The sequence below is a fragment of the Pseudophryne corroboree genome, chromosome 3 (genome assembly GCF_028390025.1).
Source record: "Pseudophryne corroboree isolate aPseCor3 chromosome 3, aPseCor3.hap2, whole genome shotgun sequence".
Taxonomy (NCBI): Eukaryota; Metazoa; Chordata; class Amphibia; order Anura; family Myobatrachidae; genus Pseudophryne; species Pseudophryne corroboree.
The window spans coordinates 717763098-717790674 of NC_086446.1; the positions used below are offsets into that span (position 1 = coordinate 717763098).

A 27577-nucleotide genomic window follows, 5' to 3' on the forward strand; every position below is an offset into this window, starting at 1 on the left:
CCATGCGTTTGCAGGGAGGGTTCCGGACATTAATTCCGGTCCTGGACAGGCTGAAGTGATCGCAGCAGCTGAGTAGGCTACTCAGAGACTGCACAAGATCTGTTTGTACAGCTCTGCTACACATGCGTTCGCACACTTGCAAAGCAAAATACACTCCCCTATGGGCAGCGACTATATGATTGCCGAACTGCAAAAAAATACCCTAGCGAACGAACCGGTCTAAATTGGCCCTAAATACACTAGAATATTTATTTCCACACTGTGCTTTTTTGTATGTCTTTATATGAAACCCTTGTTCCTACCATTTCACAGGGATCCAACACAAAGCTGGTCTATAAAAACAAACTGTACAAACAGAACAATGTTGTATCAGCGAATAAAGGAAAATAAATGAAAATCTAAAAATAGTATAGCAGAGACAACACAGATATGACATTGATTTAGAATTGCAGCATTGTGGCTAATGAGAATACAGGTCAGGTGTTACTGTTGCTCATGGTTGAGAAGCAGTGGATTACAGGCACCTGTATGAGTGTGTTAAAAGGGTTCCAGGCACAAGGGAACAATGCTTCTGAGGGTGACTGGCATCCAGAAGGGGATGCGGGGACATTAGGGCCACTGGACTAAGGGGAATCTGTGTGATTCTTGTCACAATATAGTATATATAAACACAGTACTGTATATACACACTAATGATAAAAAACATGGCTAAAGCACAGATTTATCCTAGCCAGACCGTGATAATAGATTTAGCAGATGGCGCTGAAAGAATGTAAACACCAACTAAATCAAATACGCTGCATGTTGTTTCTAGCAGATTTCTGTGCTTTTCAGCCACGCATTAATACAATCAGTTATTCAACAGATTTGCTGAGCTTTCTATACCCAAAGAGTAGCTTGGTCTCCTAGTGCAATGAACACAGATAGTTGTGAATGCCAAGCCTGGTATAGTGAGTAAAAGATGGGTATGTGCACATTGCAGGTATTGGGTGTACTAGGATTCAACTGAAGCGTTAAACTTCAACGATACGTGCTAGATTACAATTATAACGCAGTAGTATTGTGTGATTTTCAACTAAACTTATTGGGAAACAAGAAAAATAAGATTTTAAACCTACCGGTAAATCTTTTTCTCCTAGTCCGTAGAGGATGCTGGGGACTCCGTAAGGACCATGGGGTATAGACGGGCTCCGCAGGAGACATTGGCACTCTAAAGACTTTAGATGGGTGTGCACTGGCTCCTCCCTCTATACCCCTCCTCCAGACCTCAGTTAGAGAACTGTGCCCAGAGGAGACGGACAGTACGAGGAAAGGATTTTTGTTAATCTAAGGGCAAGATACATACCAGCCCACACCATCCACACCGTACAACTTGGAACATACGAACCAGTTAACAGTATGAAACAAAACAGCATCAGCCAGAGACTGATCAAAACTGTAACATAACCCTTATGTAAGCAACAACTATATACAAGTCTTGCAGAATTTTGTCCGCACTGGGACGGGCGCCCAGCATCCTCTACGGACTAGGAGAAAAAGATTTACCGGTAGGTTTAAAATCTTATTTTCTCTTACGTCCTAGAGGATGCTGGGGACTCCGTAAGGATCATGTGGATTATAACAAAGCACCAGACCGGGCGGGAGAGTGCGGATGACTCTGCAGCACCGATTGAGCAAACATAAGGTCCTCCTCAGCCAAGGTATCAAACTTGTAGAATTTAGCAAATGTGTTTGAACCCGACCAAGTCGCCGCTCGGCAAAGCTGTAATGCCGAGACGCCTCGGGCAGCCGCCCAAGAAGAGCCCACCTTCCTAGTGGAATGGGCCTTTACCGAATTTGGTAACAGCAATACAGCCGTAGAATGAGCCTGCTGAATCGTGTTACAGATCCAGCGAGCAATAGTCTGTTTAGAAGCAGGAGCGCCAAGCTTGTTGGCTGCATACAGGACAAACAGTGCCTCTGTTTTCCTAACCCTAGCCGTCTTGGCTACATAAATCTTTAAGGCCCTGACTACATCAAGGTACTTGGAATCCTCCAAGTCACCCGTAGCCACAGGCACCACGATAGGTTGGTTCATATGAAAAGATGAAACCACCTTAGGCAAAAATTGAGGACAAGTCCTTAATTCTGCTCTATCCACATGGAAAATCAGATAGGGGCTCTTGTGAGACAAAGCCGCCAATTCGGACACGCGCCGTGCAGATGCCAAGGCCAACAATATGACCACCTTCCAAGTGAGAAATTTTAAATCTACAGTTTGAAGAGGCTCAAACCAGTGAGATTTTAGGAACTGTAACACTACGTTAAGGTCCCATGGTGCCACTGGGGGCACAAAAGGAGGCTGAATGTGCAGCACTCCCTTTACAAAAGTCTGGACTTCTGGGAGAGAAGCCAATTCCTTCTGAAAGAAAATTGATAGGGCCGAAATCTGTACCTTAATGGAGCCTAATAGGCCCATATCCACTCCTGTCTGTAGAAAGTGGAGAAAATGGCCCAGAAGGAAGTCTTCAGTAGGAGCATTCTTAGCTTCACACCAAGATACATACTTCCTCCAGAAGCGGTGATAATGTTTCGCCGTCACCTCCTTCCTAGCCTTAATCAGAGTAGGGATGACTTCCTCCGGAATACCTTTTCCCGCTAGGATTTTGTGTTCATCCGCCATGCCGTCAAACGTAACTGCGGTAAGTTTTGGAACACGCAGGGTCCCTGCTGCAATAGGTCTTCCCTGAGAGGAAGAGGCCACGGATCTTCTGTGAGCATTTCCTGAAGATCTGAATACCAGGCCCTTCGAGGCCAATCCGGAACAATGAGTATTGTCTGCACTCTTTTTTGTCTTATGATTCTCAGTATTTTTGAGATGAGCGGAAGAGGAGGGAACACATAGACCGACTGAAACACCCATGGTGTCACTAGGGCGTCCACCGCTACTGCCTGAGGGTCCCTTGACCTGGCACAATACCTCCAAAGCTTCTTGTTGAGGCGTGACATCATCATGTCTATTTGTGGAAGTCCCCACTGACTTGTTATCTCTGCAAAAACTTCTTGATGAAGTCCCCACTCTCCTGGATGGAGATCGTGTCTGCTGAGGAAGTCTGCTTCCCAGTTGTCCACTCCCGGAATGAAGACTGCTGACAGAACGCTTGCGTGATTTTCCGCCCAGCGAAGAATCCTGGTGGCTTCCGCTATTGCCACTCTGCTCCTTGTCCCGCCTTGGCAGTTTACATGAGCCACAGCTGTGATGTTGTGTGATTGAATCAGAACCGGTAGGTCGCGAAGAAGAGCATCCGCTTGTCGTAGGCCGTTGTATATGGCCCTCAATTCCAGTACGTTGATGTGTAGACAAGCCTCCTGGCTTAACCATAGTACCTGAAAATTTCTTCCTTGTGTGACTGCTCCCCATCCTCGGAGGCTCGCGTACGTGGTCACCAGAACCCAGTCTTGAATGCAGAACCTGCAACCTTCGAGAAGGTGAGCACTCTGCAGCCACCACAGGAGAGACACCCTGGCCCTGGGGGACAGGCTTATTTTCTGATGTATCTGTAGATGGGACCCCGACCACTTGTCCAGAAGGTCCCACTGAAACGTCCTCGCATGAAACCTGCCGAAGGGGATGGCCTCGTAGGTCGCCACCATTTTTCCCCAGTACTCGAGTGCATTGATGGACTGACACTTTTTTCGGTTTTAACAGGTCTCTAACCATGTTCTGGAATTCCTGGGCTTTTTCCATTGGGAGAAAAAATAAGAATTTACTTACCGATAATTCTATTTCTCGTAGTCCGTAGTGGATGCTGGGAACTCCATAAGGACCATGGGGAATAGCGGCTCCGCAGGAGACTGGGCACAAAAGTAAAGCTTTAGGACTACCTGGTGTGTACTGGCTCCTCCCCCTATGACCCTCCTCCAAGCCTCAGTTAGGATACTGTGCCCGGACGAGCGTACACAATAAGGAAGATTTTGAATCCCGGGTAAGACTCATACCAGCCACACCAATCACACCGTACAACCTGTGATCTGAACCCAGTTAACAGCATGATAACAGAGGAGCCTCTGAAAAGATGGCTCACAACAATAATAACCCGATTTTTGTAACAATAACTATGTACAAGTATTGCAGACAATCCGCACTTGGGATGGGCGCCCAGCATCCACTACGGACTACGAGAAATAGAATTATCGGTAAGTAAATTCTTATTTTCTCTGACGTCCTAGTGGATGCTGGGAACTCCGTAAGGACCATGGGGATTATACCAAAGCTCCCTAACGGGCGGGAGAGTGCGGATGACTCTGCAGCACCGAATGAGAGAACTCCAGGTCCTCCTCAGGCAGGGTAACAAATTTGTAGAATTTAGCAAACGTGTTTGCCCCTGACCAAGTAGCTGCTCGGCAAAGTTGTAAAGCCGAGACCCCTCGGGCAGCCGCCCAAGATGAGCCCACCTTCCTTGTGGAATGGGCTTTTACAGATTTTGGCTGTGGCAGGCCTGCCACAGAATGTGCAAGCTGAATTGTACTACAAATCCAACGAGCAATAGTCTGCTTAGAAGCAGGAGCACCCAGCTTGTTGGGTGCATACAGGATAAACAGCGAGTCAGATTTTCTGACTCCAGCCGTCCTGGAAACATATATTTTCAGGGCCCTGACTACGTCCAGCAACTTGGAGTCCTCCAAGTCCCTAGTAGCCGCAGGTACCACAATAGGCTGGTTCAAGTGAAACGCTGAAACCACCTTAGGGAGAAATTGAGGACGAGTCCTCAATTCTGCCCTGTCCGTATGAAAAATTAGGTAAGGGCTTTTATAGGATAAAGCCGCCAATTCTGAGACACGCCTGGCCGAAGCCAGGGCCAACAGCATTACCACTTTCCATGTGAGATATTTTAAGTCCACAGTGGTGAGTGGTTCAAACCAATGTGATTTTAGGAACCCCAAAACTACATTGAGATCCCAAGGTGCCACTGGAGGCACAAAAGGAGGCTGTATATGCAGTACCCCCTTGACAAACGTCTGAACTTCAGGAACTGAAGCCAGTTCTTTCTGGAAGAAAATCGACAGGGCCGAAATTTGAACCTTAATGGACCCTAATTTTAGGCCCATAGACAGTCCTGTTTGCAGGAAATGCAGGAAACGACCCAGTTGAAATTCCTCTGTAGGGGCCTTCCTGGCCTCGCACCACGCAACATATTTACGCCAAATACGGTGATAATGCTGTACGGTTACATCCTTCCTGGCTTTGATCGGGGTAGGGATGACTTCATCCGGAATGCTTTTTTCCTTCAGGATCCGGCGTTCAACCGCCATGCCGTCAAACGCAGCCGCGGTAAGTCTTGGAACAGACAGGGTCCCTGCTGGAGCAGGTCCCTTCTTAGAGGTAGAGGCCACGGGTCCTCTGTGAGCATCTCTTGAAGTTCCGGGTACCAAGTCCTTCTTGGCCAATCCGGAGCCACGAGTATAGTCCTTACTCCTCTCCTTCTTATGATTCTCAGTACCTTGGGTATGAGAGGCAGAGGAGGGAACACATACACTGACTGGTACACCCACGGTGTTACCAGAGCGTCCACAGCTATCGCCTGAGGGTCCCTTGACCTGGCGCAATACCGGTCTAGTTTTTTGTTGAGGCGGGACGCCATCATGTCCACCTTTGGTTTTTCCCAACGGTTCACAATCATGTGGAAGACTTCTGGGTGAAGTCCCCACTCTCCCGGGTGGAGGTCGTGTCTGCTGAGGAAGTCTGCTTCCCAGTTGTCCACTCCCGGAATGAACACTGCTGACAGTGCTATCACATGATTTTCCGCCCAGCGAAGAATCCTTGCAACTTCTGCCATTGCCCTCCTGCTTCTTGTGCCGCCCTGTCTGTTTACGTGGGCGACTGCCGTGATGTTGTCTGACTGGATCAGCACCGGCTGACCTTGAAGCAGAGGTCTTGCTAGGCTTAGAGCATTGTAGATGGCCCTTAGCTCCAGGATATTTATGTGAAGTGATGTCTCCAGGCTTGACCACAAGCCCTGGAAATTTCTTCCCTGTGTGACTGCTCCCCAGCCTCTCAGGCTGGCATCCGTGGTCACCAGGACCAAGTCCTGAATGCCGAATCTGCGGCCCTCTAGAAGATGAGCACTCTGCAACCATCACAGGAGAGACACCCTTGTCCTTGGTGACAAGATTATCCGCTGATGCATCTGAAGATGCGACCCGGACCATTTTTCTAGCAGATCCCACTGGAAGGTTCTTGCGTGGAATCTGCCGAATGGGATTGCTTCGTAAGAAGCCACCATCTTTCCCAGGACCTTTGTGCATTGATGCACTGAGACTTGGCCTGGTTTTAGGAGATTTCTGACTAGTTCGGATAACTCCCTGGCTTTCTCCTCCGGGAGAAACACCTTTTTCTGGACTGTGTCCAGGATCATCCCTAGGAATAGAAGTCGTGTCGTCGGGATCAGCTGCGATTTTGGAATATTGAGAATCCAACCGTGCTGGCGCAGCACTATCTGAGATAGTGCTACCCCGACTTCCAACTGTTCCCTGGATCTTGCCCTTATCAGGAGATCGTCCAAGTAAGGGATAACTAAAACTCCCTTCCTTCGAAGGAGTATCATCATTTCGGCCATTACCTTGGTAAAGACCCGGGGTGCCGTGGACAATCCAAACGGCAGCGTCTGAAACTGATAGTGACAGTTCTGTACCACAAACCTGAGGTACCCTTGGTGAGAAGGGTAAATTGGGACATGTAGGTAAGCATCTTTGATGTCCAGAGACACCATATAGTCCCCTTCTTCCAGGTTTGCAATCACTGCTCTGAGTGACTCCATCTTGAATTTGAACCTTTGTATGTAAGTGTTCAAGGATTTTAGGTTTAAAATTGGTCTCACCGAGCCGTCCGGCTTCGGTACCACAAATAGTGTGGAATAGTACCCCTTTCCCTGTTGTAGGAGGGGTACCTTGATTATCACCTGCTGGGAATACAGCTTGTGAATGGCTTCCAATACTGCCTCCCTGTCTGAGGGAGACGTCGGTAAAGCAGACTTTAGAAAACGGCGAGGGGGAGACGTCTCGAATTCCAATTTGTACCCCTGAGATACCACCTGAAGGATCCAGGGGTCCACTTGCGAGTGGGCCCACTGCGCACTGAACTTCTTGAGACGGGCCCCCACCGTGCCTGAGTCCGCTTGTAAAGCCCCAGCGTCATGCTGAGTACTTTGCGGAGGCGGGAGAGGGCTTTTGTTCCTGGGAACTGGCTGTTTGTTGCAGCCTTTTTCCTCTCCCTCTGCCACGGGGCAGAAATGAGGCGCCTTTTGCCCGCTTGCCCTTATGGGGCCGAAAGGACTGCGCCTGATAATACGGCGTCTTCTTAGGTTGAGAAGCTACCTGGGGTAAAAATGTGGATTTTCCAGCAGTTGCCGTGGCTACCAGGTCTGATAGACCTACCCCAAATAACTCCTCCCCCTTATAAGGCAATACTTCCATGTGCCTTTTAGAATCCGCATCACCTGACCACTGCCGCGTCCATAAACCTCTTCTTGCAGAAATGGACAGCGCGCTAACTCTTGATGCCAGTCGGCAAATATCCCTCTGTGCATCACGCATATATAGAAATGCATCCTTCAAATGCTCTATAGTCAGTAATATACTGTCCCTATCTAGGGTATCAATATTTTCAGTCAGGGAATCCGACCACGCCAGGCCCGCACTGCACATCCAGGCTGAGGCGATTGCTGGTCGCAGTATAACACCCGTGTGAGTGTATATACATTTTAGGATATTCTCCAGCTTTCTATCGGCAGGTTCCTTTAGGGCGGCCGTATCAGGAGAGGGTAGTGCTACCTGTTTAGACAAGCGTGTGAGCGCTTTATCCACCCTAGGGGGTGTTTCCCAACGTGCCCTATCCTCTGGCGGGAAAGGGTACGATGCCAATAACCTTTTAGGAATTATCAGTTTTTTATCGGGGGAAACCCACGCCTCATCACACACTTCATTTAATTCCTCGGATACAGGAAAAACTACAGGCAGTTTTTTCTCACCAAACATAATACCCTTTTTAGTGGTACTTGTATTATCAGAGATATGCAATACATTTTTCATTGCTTCAATCATGTAACGTGTGGCCCTAGTGGAAGTCACGTTTGTCTCCTCATCATCGACACTGGAGTCAGTATCCGTGTCTGTGTCTGCCATTTGAGGTAACGGGCGTTTTAAAGCCCCTGATGGCGTTTGAGACCCCTGGACAGGCACAAGCTGAGTAGCCGGCTGTCTCATGTCGTCAACTGTCTGTCGTAAAGAGCTGACACTGTCACGCAATTCCTTCCATAAGCTCATCCACTCAGGTGTCGACTCCCTAGGGGGTGACAACTCTATAATAGGCAATTGCTCCGCCTCCATCTCATTTTCCTCCTCAAACATGTCGACACAATCGTACCGACACACCGCACACACACAGGGAATGCTCTGATAGAGGACAGGACCCCACTAGCCCCTTGGGGAGACAGAGGGAGAGTATGCCAGCACACACCAGAGCGCTATATATAGACAGGAATACCACTATAAAATGTGCTTTTCCCTTTATAGCTGCTGTTAGTATTAAAACTGCGCCAAATTAGTGCCCCCCTCTCTTTTTTACCCTTTTCTGCAGTGCAGGACTGCAGGGGAGAGTCAGGGAGACGTCCTTCCAGCGGAGCTGTGATGGAAAATGGCGCCTGTGTGCTGAGGAGATAGGCTCCGCCCCCTTCTCGGCGGCCTTTTCTCCCGCTTTTTGGTGAGTTCTGGAAGGGGTTAAAATACATCCATATAGCCCTGGGGGTTATATGTGGTGTATTTATACCAGCCAAGGTGTTTACATTGCTGCTCAGGGCGCCCCCCCCTAGCGCCCTGCACCCTCAGTGACCGAAGTGTGAAGTGTGCCTGAGTAACAATGGCGCACAGCTGCAGTGCTGTGCGCTACCTTGTTGAAGACTGATGTCTTCTGCCGCCGATTTTTCCGGACCTCTTCTTGCTTCTGGCTCTGTAAGGGGGCCGGCGGCGCGGCTCTGGGACCGAGCTCCGAGGCTGGGCCTGTGTTCGGTCCCTCTGGAGCTAATGGTGTCCAGTAGCCTAAGAAGCCCAAGCTGGCTGCAAGCAGGCAGGTTCGCTTCTTCTCCCCTTAGTCCCTCGATGCAGTGAGCCTGTTGCCAGCAGGTCTCACTGAAAATAAAAAACCTAAAACTAAACTTTCACTAAGAAGCTCAGAAGAGCCCCTAGTGTGCACCCTTCTCGGCCGGGCACAAAAATCTAACTGAGGCTTGGAGGAGGGTCATAGGGGGAGGAGCCAGTACACACCAGGTAGTCCTAAAGCTTTACTTTTGTGCCCAGTCTCCTGCGGAGCTGCTATTCCCCATGGTCCTTACGGAGTTCCCAGCATCCACTAGGACGTCAGAGAAACCCTGTTTTGTTCCGTGTCCAGAATCATGCCTAAGAAAGATAGCAGAGTTGTTGGAATCAACTGCGACTTCGGTAGATTTAGAATCCAGCCATGCTGCTGCAGCACTCTCAGGGAGAGTGACACGCTTTTCTGCAATTGATCTCTCGATCTCGCTTTTATCAGGAGATCGTCCAAGTACGGGATAATTGTGACTCCCTCCCAGAAGCACCATCATTTCCGCCATTACCTTGGTAAAAATCCTCGGGGCCGTGGAAAGCCCAAACGGCAACGTCTGAAACTGGTAATGACAGTCCTGTACAGCGAATCTCAGGTATGCCTGATGAGTGCCTGATGAGGGGGGTATATGGGGACATGAAGGTATGCATCCTTTATGTCTAGTGACACCATAAAATCGCCCCCCCCTCCAGGCTTGAGATAACTGCCCGGAGCGATTCCATCTTGAATTTGAACTTTTTCAAGAACAGGTTTAGGGATTTTAGATTTAGAATGGGTCTGACCGAGGCATCCGGTTTCAGGACCACAAACAGTGTTGAATAGTACCCCTTCCCCTGTTGAACTAGGGGCACCTTGACAATCACTTGTTGTTGACAAAGTTTTTGAATTGCAGCTAAAACTATCTCCCTTTCTGGGGGAGAAGCTGGTAAAGCCGATTTGAAAAATCGGCGAGGAGGCACGTCTTCGAATTCCAGCTTGTAGCCTTGGGATACAATCTCCATCGCCCAAGGATCCACGTCTGACTGAACCCAGACCTGGCTGAAGAGTCGAAGACGTGCCCCCACCGGCGCGGACTCCATCAGTGGAGCCCCAGCGTCATGCGGTGGATTTAACAGAAGCCGGGGAGGACTTCTGCTCCTGGGAACTAGCAGTAGCAGGCATTCTTTTCCCTCTACCCTTACCTCTGGCGAGAAAGGAAGAGCCCCGACCTCTTCTGGACTTATGCGACCGAAAGGACTGCATCTGATATTGCTGTGTTTTCTTTTGCTGTGGGGGAACATAAAAAGGTAGATTTACCCGCGGTAGCTGTGGAAACCAGGTCTGCGAGGCCTTCCCCAAATGAAACCTCACCCTTGAAAGGCAAAACTTCCATACGTCTCTTTGAGACGGCATCACCCGTCCATTGACGGGTCCACAGGGCTCGCCGAGCAGAAATCGCCATGGCGTTGGCTCTTGAACCTAACAGCCCAACGTTTCTGGAAGCGTCTCTCATATATAACACTGCGTCTTTAATATGACCTAAGGTCAATAAAATGCTATCCCTATCTAGGGTATCAATGTCAGATGACAAGGTATCTGCCCAAGCTGCTACAGCGCTACAAACCCAAGCAGACGCTATTGACGGTCTGAGCAAGGCACCCGTATGTGCATAAATTGATTTTAGGGTAGTTTCCTGTGTGATCAGCAGGATCCTTGAGGGCTGCTGTATCTGGAGATGGCAGCGCCACCTTTTTGGACAAGCGCGTTAAAGCCTTGTCCACCTTGGGCGAGGATTCCCACCGTAACCTGTCCTGTGCAGGGAAAGGATACGCCATAAGAATTCTCTTGGGAATCTGCAGTTTCTTGTCTGGAGTTTCTCAAGCCTTTTCAAATAACTCGTTCAGCTCATGAGATATGGGAAAGGTTACCTCAGGTTTCTTTTCCTTAAACATGCATACCCTAGTGTCCGGGACAGAGGGGTCATCTGTGATATGTAAAACATCCTTTATTGCAATAATCATATAATGAATACTTTTGGCCACCCTTGGGTGTAACCTCGCATCATCGTAGTCGACACTGGAGTCAGAATCCGTGTCGGTATCAGTGTCTGCTACTTGGGACAGGGGACATTTCTGAGACCCTGGAGGGCCCTGTGATACAGCCAAAGCCATGGCTTGACTCCCTGACTTTTCTCTGGACTCTGCTTTGTCCATTCTCTTATGTAATAAAGACACATTTGCATTTAAAACATTCCACATATCCAGCCAATCAGGTGTCGGCGTTGCCGACGGAGACACCACAATCATCTGCTCCACCTCCTCCTTAGATGAGCCTTCCGCTTCAGACATGCCGACACACACGTACCGACACCCCCACACACTCAGGGATAGATATATATATATAGATATATATATAGTTATAGATATATATAGATATAGATATATATAGATATATATATAGATATAGATATATATAGATATAGATATATATATAGATTAGATATATAGATAGATAGATATATAGATTAGATAGATAGATAGATAGATAGATAGATAGATATATCTATATATATATAGAGAGAGAGAGAGAGAGAGAGAGAGAGAGAGAGAGAGAGAGAGAGAGAGAGAGAGAGAGAGACAGTCCCCCAATAAGGCCCTTTGGAGAGACAGGGAGAGAGTATGCCAGCACACACCCAGCGTCACCGGATACTGGAATAAAATCCCAGTCAGTACAGCGCTTTTATAATATATACCCACTGCGCCAAATAAATGTGGCCCCCCACCCCCCTCTTTTTTGCCCTCTGTATGTGTTCAGCAGGGGAGAGTCCGGGGAGCCAGCTTCTCTGCAGCGTGCTGTGGAGAAAATGGCGCTGGTTAGTGCTGAGGGATCAAGCTCCGCCCCCTCACCGGCGGGCTTCGATCCCGCTCAAATCTTTATACTGGCGGGGGGTTTTGCCATATACTGCCTCCGCAGTATATCTCTCTGCCAGTGTCCCTAAAAGGTTAATAATTGCTGCCCAGGGTGCCCCCCCCTGCGCCCTGCACCCATACAGTGCCGCCAGTGTGTGTGTGTGTTGGGAGCAATGGCACGCAGCGTTACCGCTACGCGTTACCTCATAGAAGATCGGAAGTCTTCTGCCGCCTTTGAAGTCTTCTTTCTTCTCACACTCACCCGGCTTCTATCTTCCGGCTCTGTGAGGAGGACGGCGGCGCGGCTCCGGGACGAACGGCGAGGGTGAGACCTGCGTACCGACCCTCTGGAGCTAATGGTGTCCAGTAGCCCAAGAAGCAGAGCCTATCATTTAAGTAGGTCTGCTTCTCTCTCCTCAGTCCCACGATGCAGGGAGCCTGTTGCCAGCAGTGCTCCCTGAAAATAAAAAACCTAATAAAAGTCTTTTACAGAGAAACTCAGTAGAGCTCCCCTGCAGTGCACCCAGTCTCCTCTGGGCACAGGATCTAACTGAGGTCTGGAGGAGGGGCATAGAGGGAGGAGCCAGTTCACACCCATCTAAAGTCTTTAAAGTGCTCATGTCTCCTGCAGAGCCCGTCTATACCCCATGGTCCTTACGGAGTCCCCAGCATCCTTTAGGACGTAAGAGAAATTACAAAATATTGAGATATTGAAGGCAACCACCATAACTAAGTATTCTGTGACTAATTATCGGCTGATGTTTGTACGTCTATCATCATTCTTAAGCCATAGGATCTCAAACGCTTGACCCCAAACAGTTCATGTTTTCCAGGTCTCCTTACAGAATTGCAAGTGAATAATTAGTTCCACCTGTAGATCGTGTATGTGTGTCAATGAGTAATGACTACACCTGTGCTCCTACTAGGTGACCTTTTAAACTGAGCTTTTGACCCGCTTTATTGCCAGGTTAATCTCGGTGTAAAAGGGTGACCCGGGAATCCAACCTAGCTAGCTTGAATGGGTTGGTCCCGGCTCGCAGTGCAGTGGGAACGTGTAAGCCGGGCTGATGCGACCCGGCGCCCGATCACTGAATAGAAAGAGGCGGTGCTTGGAGATCATTTCATCTCCAAGCGTCGTCTCCACCACGCATCGGTGGTGACGTCACAAACCCAGAATATTGTCGGGTCGCTTGTCTGAAAGGAGTCTCAACCGAGTCGCACCCGGGAAGGAGCAGTGTACTAATCCTAGGTGTCACTCTGCATTTAAATATAAATGTGATACTAGAAACGTGAACTGTTTGTGGTCCTGAGGACAGAGTTTGAGAACCACTGATCTAAGCAAAATGTACTTCATGAAGAAAAGTTTTTCAAACCAGCGCTCCAAACCAGCAGTGCTGCACCGTCCGCTGAAGTGGTCACCCCCACTTCCAAAGAAACGTTAGACAATTCACAAAATGCAGATGTGCGCACCCCCGGGGTAGTACGGGATAAGTATTCGAGTGTTAATTTTGTATGAAATCGTCAGATATTCAAATATTAAGATCCTTCCTTGAAGATCAGAACAGAGTTCCTCCTCATTCCCTCAAAAGAACAAAAATTAGGGTATAGTGAAGTACAGTTTTATTATTAGTATAAACATAAAATATTAATATACAATTCCACCAACTTATAGTGGGGCAAATGTGCGTACCAGAATATGTGGGGTCCCCAGTGATGGTTACCCTATAGCGTTTGTGAGGTGGTAAACAGATACCTCCCGGGAACTGAGCACTGTTCCTCCTCTAGCTGTGGTAATCATGGGTACTTCCAGCACCAGGTGCTGTGGGACAGACTGCGACAGACCAAGTAAGAGTGGAAGTACCCAGGATTACCACAGCTAGAGGAGAAACAGTGCTTAGTTCCCAGGAGGTATCTGTTTACCACCTCACAAACACTATAGGGTAACCATCACTGGGGACCCCACATATTCTGGTACGCACATTTTCCCCACTATAAGTTGGTGGAATTGTATATTAATATGTTATGTTGTTTATACTTATAATAAAACTGTACTTCACTATATATTCCCTCATTTTTGTTCTTTTGAGGGAATGAAGAGGAACTCTGTTCTGATCTTCAAGGAAGGATCTTAATATTTGAATATCTGACGATTTCATACAAAATTAACACTCGAATACTTATCCCAAAATGTACTTCATGCCTAACCTAAGGGCAGAGGAGCAGAATGTGAGGCGAAATAGCATCTGAATAATCAAAATAGAAACAGAATTTATTTTCAACCGAACATAAATCCATGTGGCAGACCAAGACGAATCTTGGTAATTATTTTATCTTTCCTTTGGTTGTTTCTTCAGGCTGCAATGAATAACTTATTATTCAGAACAGTAACAAAAGCCACCTTGACAAGAATAGTCACACGCAAACATGATGTAGTAAGCAGAGAGCAGTGGTGCAAGTGTGTGGGTACGGCGTACCCGTAAGAATTAAGCCGTGGGTACGCCGTACCCACACCGACGGGCCGCCGCTCCTCTTCCCTCCCTCCCTCCCTCTGCTGCTCCCCGCCGCACCGCAGTGCGAGCTCTGATTGGCTCACGGATCGGCGCTGAATTAAACTGAGACACCCGTCGGAGACTGAGGGGAAGGAGAGGCGCAGGGTGCGCTCTCCTCCCCTCACACAAACAGATGGCAGCGGTGAGCAGGGGAGGACACATGTATTCCTGACACTGCGGGATATCTGGCACTGGGGGGGCATGTTATACCTGGCATTGGGGGATATCTGGCACTGGGGGGTTATGTTATACCTGGCACTGGGGGATATCTGGCACTGGGGGGGGGGGGGGGGGGGGCATGTATACCTGGCACTGGGGGATATCTGGCACTGGGGGGGCATGTATACCTGGCACTGGGGGATATCTGGCACTGGGGGGGGGGCATGTATACCTGGCACTGGGGGATATCTGGCACTGGGGGGGCATGTATACCTGGCACTGGGGGATATCTGGCACAGGGGGGGGGGCATATATACCTGGCACTGGGGAATATCTGGCACTGGGGGGGCATGTATACCTGGCACTGGGGGATATCTGGCACTGGGGAGGCATGTATACCTGGCACTGGGGGATATCTGGCACTAGGGGCATATCTGGCACAGGGGGGCATATATACCTGGCACTGGGGGATATCTGGCACGGGGGGGGGGGGGGGCATTTATATCTGGCACTGGGGGATATCTGGCACTGGGGGGGGGGGGGGGGGGCATTTATATCTGGCACTGGGGGATATCTGGCACGGGGGGGGGGGGGGGGCATTTATATCTGGCACTGGGGGATATCTGGCACTGGGGGGGCATGTATACCTGGCACTGGGAGCATATCTGGCACTGGGGGGGACTTGTGTACCTGGCACTGTGGGATATCTGGCACTGGGGGCATATCTGGCACTGGGGAGACATGTGTATCTGGCACTGGGACATATCTGACACCGAGGGCATATCTGGCACTGGGGGCATACTTGTGTATCTGGCACTGGGGGCATTTTCTGTATCTGGCACTGGGGGCATATCTGGCACTGTAGGGGCATTTCTGTATCTGGCACTGGGGGGCAATGTATATCTGACACAGTGGGGGCATTTGTGTATTTGGCACTGTGGGGGCAATGTGTATCTGGCACTGTGGGGGCATTTCTGTATCTGGCACTGTGGGGCAATGTGTATCTGGCACAGTGAGGCAATGTGTATCTGTCACTGTGGGGCAATGTGTATCTGTCACTGTGGGGCAATGTGTATCTGTCACTGTGGGGCAATGTGTATCTGTCACTGTGGGGCAATGTGTATCTGTCACTGTGGGGCAATGTGTATCTGTCACTGTGGGGCAATGTGTATCTGTCACTGTGGGGCAATGTATATCTGGCACTGTGGGTCATACGTGTATCTGCCCCTCCCCCCATATGTGTATCACTCCCCCATTTTCATTGGCCACGCCCCATGTGACATTTGGCCACACCCATTTTTTGCGCGCGCACCTTCGCCGCCCGCACACAGTACCCGTAAGACATTTTTTCTACTTGCACCACTGGCAGAGAGACTTTGGCACACCTGTCAGAGGTCTGTCTGCCCTGTGCACTGTAACCCCACCACCTCTTCCCTACTCGGTCATGACATACTGAGACCCCCAGGAGGTTACAAAGAACAATTGCCAGCCACACAGAGAGATTTTGAAAAGAGGAGAATGTTTGTCAGGACGACAGCTAGGAAATTGACCTATGAAAGCTTTAAAAAAAAAAAAAGAAGTATGGAACGTGTAATTTAATCAAAAATAAAAACCTGCATCACTGCTGCTTTAAGCTAAAGAAATTGGTAGCGAGTGTCAAAGTGCACTTTTTTTTTGCATATAAAGAAAAAAAAAAAAGAAGAATTTACTTACCGATAATTCTATTTCTCATAGTCCGTAGTGGATGCTGGGGACTCCGAAAGGACCATGGGGAATAGCGGCTCCGCAGGAGACTGGGCACAAAAGTAAAAAGCTTTAGGACTACCTGGTGTGCACTGGCTCCTCCCCCTATGACCCTCCTCCAAGCCTCAGTTAGGATACTGTGCCCGGACGAGCGTACACAATAAGGAAGGATTTTGAATCCCGGGTAAGACTCATACCAGCCACACCAATCACACCGTACAACTTGTGATCTGAACCCAGTTAACAGCATGATAACAGAAGGAGCCTCTGAAAAGATGGCTCACAACAACAATAACCCGATTTTTGTAACAATAACTATGTACAAGTAATGCAGACAATCCGCACTTGGGATGGGCGCCCAGCATCCACTACGGACTATGAGAAATAGAATTATCGGTAAGTAAATTCTTATTTTCTCTAACGTCCTAGTGGATGCTGGGTACTCCGAAAGGACCATGGGGATTATACCAAAGCTCCCAAACGGGCGGGAGAGTGCGGATGACTCTGCAGCACCGAATGAGAGAACTCCAGGTCCTCCTCAGCCAGGGTATCAAATTTGTAGAATTTAGCAAACGTGTTTGCCCCTGACCAAGTAGCTGCTCGGCAAAGTTGTAAAGCCGAGACCCCTCGGGCAGCCGCCCAAGATGAGCCCACTTTCCGTGTGGAATGGGCTTTTACAGATTTTGGCTGTGGCAGGCCTGCCACAGAATGTGCAAGCTGAATTGTACTACAAATCCAACGAGCAATCGTCTGCTTAGAAGCAGGAGCACCCAGCTTATTGGGTGCATACAGGATAAACAGCGAATCAGATTTTCTGACTCCAGCCGTCCTGGAAACAATAAGAATTTACTTACCGATAATTCTATTTCTCGTAGTCCGTAGTGGATGCTGGGAACTCCGTAAGGACCATGGGGAATAGCGGCTCCGCAGGAGACTGGGCACATCTAAAGAAAGCTTTAGGATCACCTGGTGTGCACTGGCTCCTCCCCCTATGACCCTCCTCCAAGCCTCAGTTAGGATACTGTGCCCGGACGAGCGTACACAATAAGGAAGGATTTTGAATCCCGGGTAAGACTCATACCAGCCACACCAATCACACTGTACAACTTGTGATCTGAACCCAGTTAACAGCATGATAATAGAGGAGCCTCTAGAAAAGATGGCTCACTACAACAATAACCCGAATTTTTTGGTAACAATAATTATGTACCAGTATTGCAGACAATCCGCACTTGGGATGGGCGCCCAGCATCCACTACGGACTACGAGAAATAGAATTATCGGTAAGTAAATTCTTATTTTCTCTGACGTCCTAGTGGATGCTGGGAACTCCGTAAGGACCATGGGGATTATACCAAAGCTCCCAAACGGCGGGAGAGTGCGGATGACTCTGCAGCACCGAATGAGAGAACTCCAGGTCCTCCTCAGCCAAGATATCAAATTTGTAGAATTTTACAAACGTATTTGCTCCTGACCAAGTAACTGCTCGGCAAAGTTGTAAAGCCGAGACCCCTCGGGCAGCTGCCCAAGATGAGCCCACCTTCCTTGTGGAGTGGGCATTTTAAGATTTTTGGCTGTGGCAGGCCTGCCACAGAATGTGCAAGCTGAATTGTACTACAAATCCAACGAGCAATCGTCTGCTTAGAAGCAGGAGCACCCAGTTTGTTGGGTGCATACAGGATAAACAGCGAGTCAGATTTTCTGACTCCAGCCGTCCTGGAAAGATGTATTTTCAGGGTCCTGACCACGTCAAGCAACTTGGAATCCTCCAAGTCCTTAGTAGCCGCAGGTACCACAATAGGTTGGTTCATGTGAAATGCAGAAACCACCTTAGGTAGAAAATTTGAGGACGAGTCCTCAATTCTGCCCTTTCAGAATGAAATATTAAGTAAGGGCTTTTATATGATAAAGCCGCCAATTCTGACACCCGCCTGTCTGAAACCAGGGCTAACTCGTCACTTCCATGTGAGATATTTTAAGTCCACAGTGGTGAGTGGTTCAAACCAATGTGACTTTAGGAAACTCAACACAACATTGAGATCCCCAAGGTGCCACTGGAGGCACAAAAGGAGACTGTATATGCAGTACCCCTTTTACAAATGTCTGAACTTCAGGCACTGAAGCCAGTTCTTTTTGGAAGAAAATCGACAGGGCCGAAATTTGAACCTTAATGGACCCTAATTTTAGGCCCATAGACAGTCCTGTTTGCAGGAAATGGAGGAAACGACCCAGTTGAAATTCCTCTGTAGGGGCCTTCTTGGCCTCACCCCACGCAACATATTTTCGCCAAATGCGGTGATAATGTCTTGCGGTTACGTCTTTCCTGGCCTTGACCAGGGTAGGGATCTTCAGGATCCGGCGTTCAACCGCCATGCCGTCAAACGCAGCCGCAGTAAGTCTTGGAACAGACAAGGCCCTTGCTGGAGCAGGTCCTTTCTTAGAGGTAGAGGCCACGGTTCGTCCGTGAGCATCTCTTGAAGTTCCGGATACCAAGTCCTTCTTGGCCAATCCGGAACCACGAGTATAGTTCTAAGTCCTCTCCTTCTTATGATTCTCAGTACTTTTGGTATGAGGGGCAGAGGAGGGAACACATACACTGACTGGTACACCCACGGTGTTACCAGAGCGTCCACCGCTATTGCCTGAGGGTCCCTTGACCTGGCGCAATATCTGTCTAGTTTTTTGTTTAGACGGGACGCCATTATGTCCACCTTTTGTTTTTCCCAACGGTTTACAATCAGGTGGAAGACTTCTGGGTGAAGTCCCCACTCTCCCGGGTGAAGGTCGTGTCTGCTGAGGAAGTCTGCTTCCCAGTTGTCCACTCCCGGAATGAACACTGCTGACAGTGCTATCACATGATTTTCCGCCCTGCGAAAATCCTTGCAGCTTCTGCCATTGCCCTCCTGCTTCTCGTGCCGCCCTGTCTGTTTACGTGGGCGACTGACGTGATGTTGTCCGATTGGATCAATACCGCCTGACCCTGAAGCAGGGGTTTCGCTTGACTTAGGGCATTGTAAATGGCCCTTAGTTCCAGAATGTTTATATGAAGAGATGTCTCCAGGCTTGACCATAAGCCCTGGAAATTCCTTCCCTGTGTGACTGCTCCCCAGCCTCGCAGGCTGGCATCCGTGGCCACCAGGACCCAGTCCCGAATGCCGAATCTGCGGCCCTCTAGAAAATGAGCACTCTGCAACCACCACAGGAGGGATACCCTTGTCCCTGGTGACAGGGTTATCCGCTGAAGCATCTGAAGATGCGACCCGGACCATTTGTCCAGAAGGTTCCACTGTGCGTGGAATCTGCCGAATGGGATTGCTTCGTAGGAAGCCCCATTTTTACCCAGAACCCTTGTGCATTGATGCACTGAGACTTGGTTCGGTTTTAGGAGGTTCCTGACTAGCTCGGATAACTCCCTGGCTTTCTCCTCCGGGAGAAGCACCTTCTTTCTGGACTATGTCCAGAATCATCCCTAGGAACAGAAGACAAGTCGTCGGAAACAGCTGCGATTTTGGAATATTGAAAATCCAATCGTGCTGCCGCAACACTACCTGATATAGTGCTACACCGATCTCCAACTGTTCCCTGGATCTTACCCTTATCAGGGAATCGTCCAAGTAAAGGATAACTAAAATTCCCTTCCTTCGAAGGAATATCATCATTTCGGTCATTACTTCAGTAAAGACCCGGGGTGCCGTGGACCATCCCTACGGCAGCGTCCGAACTGATACAGTTCTGTACCATAACCTGAAATACCCTTGGTGAGAAGGGTAAATTTTGACATGAAGGTAAGCCTCCTTGATGTCCCGAGACATCATGTAGTCCCCTTCTTCCAGGTTTGCAATCACTGCTCTGAGTGACTCAATTTTGAATTTGAACCTCTGTATGCAAGTGTTCAAAGATTTTAGATTTTAGATTTTAAAATCGGTCTCACCGAGCCGTCTGGCTTCGGTACCACAATAGTGTGGAATAATACCCCGTTCCCTGTTGCAGGAGGGGTACCTTGATTATCACCTGCTGGGAATACAGCTTGTGAATGGCTTCCAAAACTGCCTCCCTGTCAGCGGGAGACGTCGGTAAAACAGACTTTTGGAAACGGCGAGGGGAATACGTCTCGAATTCCAATTTGTACCCCTGAAATATTATCTGAAGGATCCAGGGGTCTACTTGCGAGTGAGCCCACTGCGCACTGAAATTCATTGAGAACGGGACCCCACCGTGCCTGAATTTGTAAAGCCCTAGCGTCATACTGAGGGCTTGGCAGCGGCGGAAAAGGGTTTCTGTTCCTTGGAACTGGCTGATCTCTGCAGCCATTTTCCTCTCCCTCTGTCACGAGCAGAAAAGAGGAACCCTTTTGTCCGCTTGCCAACCAGGACTGCGCCTGATAATACGGCGTCTTATTTTGAGAGGCGACCTGGGGTACATCCCCTCTTTTAAGGCAATACTTCCAAATGCCGTTTGGAATCCGCATCACCTGACCACTTTACTGGAATAATTGGACAACGCACTTATACTTGATGCCAGTCGGCAAATATTCCGCTGTGCATCCTGCATATATAGAAATGCATCTTTTAATTGCTCTATAGGCAATAATATACTGTCCTTATCTAGGATATCATATTTCCAGTCAGGGAATCCGACCACGCCAACCCAGCACTGCACATCCAGGCTGAGGCGATTGCTGGTCGCAGTATAACACCAGTATGTGTGTAAATACATTTTAGGATACGCTCCTGCTTTCTATCAGCAGGATCCTTAAGGGCGGCCATCTCAGGAGAGGGTAGAGCCCTTGTTTTTACAAGCGTGTGAGCGCTTTATCCACCCTAGGGGGTGTTTACCAACGCACCCTAACCTCTGGCGGGAAAAGGTATACTGCCAATAACTTTTTAGAAAATATCAATTGTTATCGGGGGGAAACCCACGCATCATCACACACCTCATTTTATTTCTCAGATTCAGGAAAACTACAGGAAGTTTTTCCTCACCAAACATAATACCCCTTTTTTTTTTTTTGGTGGTATTCATATTATCAGAAAAGTGTAAACTTTTTCCATTGCCTCAATCATGCAATGTGTGGCCCTATTGGAAATCACGGTTGTCTCTTCACCGTCGACACAGGAGTCAGTACCCCTGTCGGCGTCTGTATCTGAGGTAACGGGCGCTTTAGGGCCCCTGTATGAGACGTCTGGACATGCACAAGCTGAGTAGCCGGCTGTCTCATGTCAACCACTGTCTTTTATACAAAGCTGACACTGTCACGCAATTTCAACAGTACATCCACTCAGGTGTCGACCCCCTAGGGGGTGACAACACAATATCAGACAGACACTCTACTCCGTCTCCTCATCATTTTTCTCCTCATACATGTCAACACCAACGTACCGACACACAGCACACACACAGGGAATGTTCTGATAGAGGACAGGACCCCACTAGCCCTTTGGGGAGACAGAGGGAGAGTTTGCCAGCACACACCAGAGCGCTATATATATATATATATATACAGGGATAACCTTATATAAGTGTTTTTCCCTTTATAGCTGCTGTATTGTTATATACTGCGCCTAATTTGTGCCCCCCTCTCTTTTTTAACCCCTTTCTGTAGTGTAGTGACTGCAGGGGAGAGCCAGGGAGCTTCCCTCCAACTGAGCTGTGAGGGAAAATGGCGCCAGTGTGCTGAGGAGATAGGCTCCGCCCCTTTCTCTGCGTCCTTATCCTTTTTCTGTATGTTTTGGCAGGGGTTAAATGCATCCATATAGCCCAGGAGTTATATGTGATGCATTTATTTTAGCCATATAAGGTTTTTTAATCGATTTATTGCGTCTCAGGGCGCTGCCCCCCCCAGCGCCCTGCACCCTCAGTGACCGGAGTGTGAAGTGTGCTGAGAGCAATGGCGCACAGCTGCGGTGCTGTGCGCTACCTTATCTGAAGACAGGATCGTCTTCTGCCGCCGATTTTTCCGGACCTCTTCGCTCTTCTGGCTCTGTAAGGGGGACGGCGGCGCGACTCCGGTGACCCATCCAGGCTGAACCTGTGATCGTCCCTCTGGAGCTAATGTCCAGTTGCCTAAGAAGCCCAATCCACTCTGCACGCAGGTGAGTTCGCTTCTTCTCCCCTTAGTCCCTCGATGTAGTGAGCCTGTTGCCAGCAGGTCTCACTGAAAATAATAAACCTAAACTAAAACTTTCACAGAGAGCTCAGGAGAGCCCCTAGTGTGCACCCTTCTCGTCGGGCACAGAAATCTAACTGGGGCTTGGAGGAGGGTCATAGGGGGAGGAGCCAGTGCACACCAGGTGATCCTAAAGCTTTCTTTAGATGTGCCCAGTCTCCTGCGGAGCCGCTATTCCCCATGGTCCTTACGGAGTTCCCAGCATCCACTAGGACGTCAGAGAAATATATTTTCAGGGCCCTGACTACGTCCAGCAACTTGGAATCCTCCAAGTCCCTAGTAGCCGCAGGCACCACAATAGGCTGGTTTAAGTGAAAAGCTGAAACCACCTTAGGGAGAAATTGAGGACGAGTCCTCAATTCTGCCCTGTCCATATGAAAAATTAGGTAAGGGCTTTTATAGGATAAAGCCGCCAATTCTGAGACACGCCTGGCTGAAGCCAGGGCTAACAGCATTACCACTTTCCATGTGAGATATTTTAAGTCCACAGTGGTGAGTGGTTCAAACCAATGTGATTTTAGGAATCCCAAAACTACATTGAGATCCCAAGGTGCCACTGGAGGCACAAAAGGAGGCTGTATATGCAGTACTCCCAGGGCCGGAGCTTCCACTAGGCAGCTTTAGGCAGCTGCCTAGGGGCGCCGGGACCAGAGGGGGCGGCCTGCTACAGTTGCCTGAAAAAAAGGTTGCATGGTCCTACCTTTCACAGCCGCTGCAATCCCCCAGAACTCTTACCTTACAGTAGCCGCGACTGCTAAGCTCCCGTATTGCAGCCTCCAGCTCCACCTCCACCCGGCACAGGCAGTAACTTTGACAGCTCCTGGAGTCCTGGCTGGGGGTGACATGCAGCACTGCTCTTCATTCCAGGCTCTTTCAGACTACTCAGGGGAAGATTTATTAATCTCGGTGAAGTGATAATGTGGAAGGTGATAAAGGACCAGCCAATCAGATTTTAACTTCCATGTTACAGGCTGGGTTTGAAAAATGACAGTTAGGAGCTGAATGGCTGGTCCTTTATCATCTTCCACTTTATCACTTTACCCCCAGTCCCAACTCTGCACTGCAGCATGCAGGTACGGTGGCTGTACAGTGCATTCTCTGCATTGATAAGGAAAGAGGGCGAGAGCAGCCGTGTGGTGAGGGGGGGGGGGGGGAGATGAGGAGCGGGCATGCATACAGTCTGGGGGGATGAGCAGCACCATGCACACAGATGGTGGGGCGGGATAGAACAGCAGACATTTATCAGAGTAAGGGGGAGGGGGTGAGGGCAGCATGCCTTTCATCTAAAGGGCGGGTAGGGGGAAGGGGCAGTAGGCAGAAGTTTTGCCTAGGGTGCCGAGAAACCTTGCACCGGCCCTGAGTACTCCCTTAACAAACGTCTGAACTTCAGGAACAGAAGCCAGTTCTTTTTGGAAGAATATTGACAGGGACGAAATTTGAACCTTAATGGACCCTAATTTGAGGCCCATAGACAGTCCTGTTTGCAGGAAACGCAGGAATCGACCCAGTTGAAATTCCTCTGTAGGGGCCTTCCTGACCTCGCACCACGCAACATATTTACGCCAAATACGGTGATAATGTTGTACGGTTACATCCTTCCTGGCTTTGATCAGGGTAGGGATGACTTCATCCGGAATGCCTTTTTCCTTCAGGATCCGGCGTTCAACCGCCATGCCGTCAAACGCAGCCGCGGTAAGTCTTGGAACAGACATGGTCCCTGCTGGAGCAGGTCCTTTCTTAGAGGGTAGAGGCCACGGGTCTTCCGTGAGCATCTCTTGAATTTCCGGGTACCAAGTCCTTCTTGGCCAATCCGGAGCCACGAGTATAGTCTTTACTCCTCTCCTTCTTATGATTCTCAGTACTTTTGGTATGAGAGGAAGAGGAGGGAACACATACACTGACTGGTACACCCACGGTGTTACCAGAGCATCCACAGCTATTGCCTGAGGGTCCCTTGACCTGGCGCAATATCTGTCCAGTTTTTTGTTGAGGCGGGACGCCATCATGTCCACCTTTGGTTTTTCCCAACGGTTCACAATCATGTGGAAGACTTCTGGGTGAAGTCCCCACTCCCCCGGGTGAAGATCGTGTCTGCTGAGGAAGTCTGCTTCCCAGTTGTCCACTCCCGGAATGAACACTGCTGACAGTGCTATCACATGATTCTCCGCCCAGCGAAGAATCCTTGCCACTTCCATCATTGCCCTCCTGCTTCTTGTGCCGCCCTGTCTGTTTACGTGGGCGACTGCCGTGATGTTGTCCGACTGGATCAACACCGGCTGACCCTGAAGAAGAGGTCTTGCCTGACTTAGGGCATTGTAAATGGCCCTTAGTTCCAGGATATTTATGTGAAGTGACGTTTCCATGCTTGACCACAAGCCCTGGAAATTTCTTCCCTGTGTGACTGCTCCCCAGCCTCTCAGGCTGGCATCCGTGGTCACCAGGACCCAGTCCTGAATGCCGAATCTGCGGCCCTCTAGGAGATGAGCACTCTGTAACCACCACAGGAGAGACACCCTTGTCCTTGGAGACAGGGTTATCCGCTGATGCATTTGAAGATGCGATCCGGACCATTTGTCCAGCAGATCCCACTGAAAAGTTCTTGCGTGGAATCTGCCGAATGGAATCGCTTTGTAAGAAGCCACCATCTTTCCCAGGACCCTTGTGCATTGATGTACTGACACTTGGCCTGGTCTTAGGAGGTTCCTGACTAGGTCGGATAACTCCTTGGCTTTCTCCTCCGGGAGAAACACCTTTTTCTGTACTGTGTCCAGAATCATCCCTAGGAACAGCAGACGTGTCGTCGGAATCAGCTGCGATTTTGGAATATTTAGAATCCATCCGTGCTGTCGTAGTACTACTTGAGATAGTGCTACTCCGACCTCTAACTGTTCTCTGGACCTTGCCCTTATCAGGAGATCGTCCAAGTAAGGGATAATTAAGACGCCTTTTCTTCGAAGAAGAATCATCATTTCGGCCATTACCTTGGTAATGACCCGGGGTGCCGTGGACAATCCAAACGGCAGCGTCTGAAACTGATAGTGACAGTTCTGTACCACAAACCTGAGGTACCCTTGGTGAGAAGGGCAAATTGGGACATGGAGGTAAGCATCCTTGATGTCCAGAGACACCATATAGTCCCCTTCTTCCAGGTTCGCTATCACTGCTCTGAGTGACTCCATCTTGAACTTGAACCTTTTTATGTAAGTGTTCAAGGATTTCAGATTTAAAATGGGTCTCACCGAGCCGTCCGGCTTCGGTACCACAAACAGCGTGGAATAATACCCCTTTCCCTGTTGTAGGAGGGGTACCTTGATTATCACCTGCTGGGAATACAGCTTGTGAATGGCTTCCAATACCGCCTCCCTGTCGGGGGGAGACGTTGGTAAAGCAGACTTCAGGAACCGGCGAGGGGGAGACGTCTCGAATTCCAATTTGTACCCCTGAGATACTACCTGCAGGTTCCAGGGGTCCACTTGCGAGTGAGCCCACTGCGCGCTGAAATTCTTGAGACGGGCCCCCACCGTGCCTGAGTCCGCTTGTAAGGCCCCAGCGTCATGCTGAGGACTTGGCAGAAGCGGGGGAGGGCTTCTGTTCGTGGGAAGAGGCTGTCTGCTGCAGTCTTTTTCCCCTTCCTCTGCCCCGGGGCAGATATGAGTGGCCTTTTGCCCGCTTGCCCTTATGGGGACGAAAGGACTGAGCCTGAAAAGACGGTATCTTTTTCTGCTGCGAGGTGACTTGGGGTAAAAAGGTGGATTTTCCAGCCGTTGCCGTGGCCACCAGGTCCGATAGACCGACCCCAAATAACTCCTCCCCTTTATACGGCAATACTTCCATATGCCGTTTGGAATCCGCATCCCCTGACCACTGTCGCGTCCATAATCCTCTTCTGGCAGAAATGGACATCGCACTTACTCTTGATGCCAGAGTGCAAATATCCCTCTGTGCATCTCGCATATATAGAAATGCATCCTTTAAATGCTCTATAGTCAATAATATATTGTCCCTGTCCAGGGTATCAATATTTTCAGTCAGGGAATCCGACCAAGCCACCCCAGCACTGCACATCCAGGCTGAGGCGATTGCTGGTCGCAGTATAATACCAGTATGTGTGTATATACTTTTAAGGATATTTTCCAACTTCCTATCAGCTGGTTCCTTGAGGGCGGCCGTATCAGGGGACGGTAACGCCACTTGTTTTGATAAGCGTGAGCGCCTTATCTACGCTAGGGGGTGTTTCCCAACGCGCCCTAACCTCTGGCGGGAAAGGGTATAATGCCAATAACTTTTTAGAAATTAGCAGTTTTTTATCGGGGGAAACCCACGCTTCATCACACACCTCATTTAATTCATCTGATTCGGGAAAAACTACGGGTAGTTTTTTCACACCCCACATAATACCCTTTTTTGTGGTACTTGTAGTATCAGAAATGTTCAAAACCTCCTTCATTGCCGTGATCATGTAACGTGTGGCCCTACTGGAAAATACGTTTGTTTCCTCACCGTCGACACTGGAGTCAGTGTCCGTGTCTGTATCGACCTGAGGTAACGGGCGCTTTAGAGCCCCTGACGATGTTTGAGACGCCTGTACAGGTATTAACTGATTTGCCGGCTGTCTCATGTCGTCAACAGTCTTTTGTAAAGTGCTGACACTATCACGTAATTCTTTCCATAAGACCATCCAGTCAGGTGTCGACTCCCTAGGGGGTGACATCACTAACACAGGCAATTGCTCCGCCTCCACACCATTTTCCTCCTCATACATGTCGACACAACGTACCGACACACAGCACACACACAGGGAATGCTCTGACAGAGGACAGGACCCCACTAGCCCTTTGGGGAGACAGAGGGAGAGTTTGCCAGCACACACCAGAGCGCTATATATATACAGGGATAACCTTATATAAGTGTTTTTCCCTAATAGAGCTGCTGTATATATTTATATGCCAATTTAGTG

At 49.2% G+C, this 27577-nt stretch overlaps 1 protein-coding gene across 4 annotated transcripts in view; it reads right to left on the reverse strand.

Annotated features, from left to right (window-relative positions):
• Positions 1–27577, reverse strand: part of INPP5A (inositol polyphosphate-5-phosphatase A) — a 911370-nt gene that overhangs the window by 618589 nt on the left and 265204 nt on the right. The window lies entirely within an intron of this gene.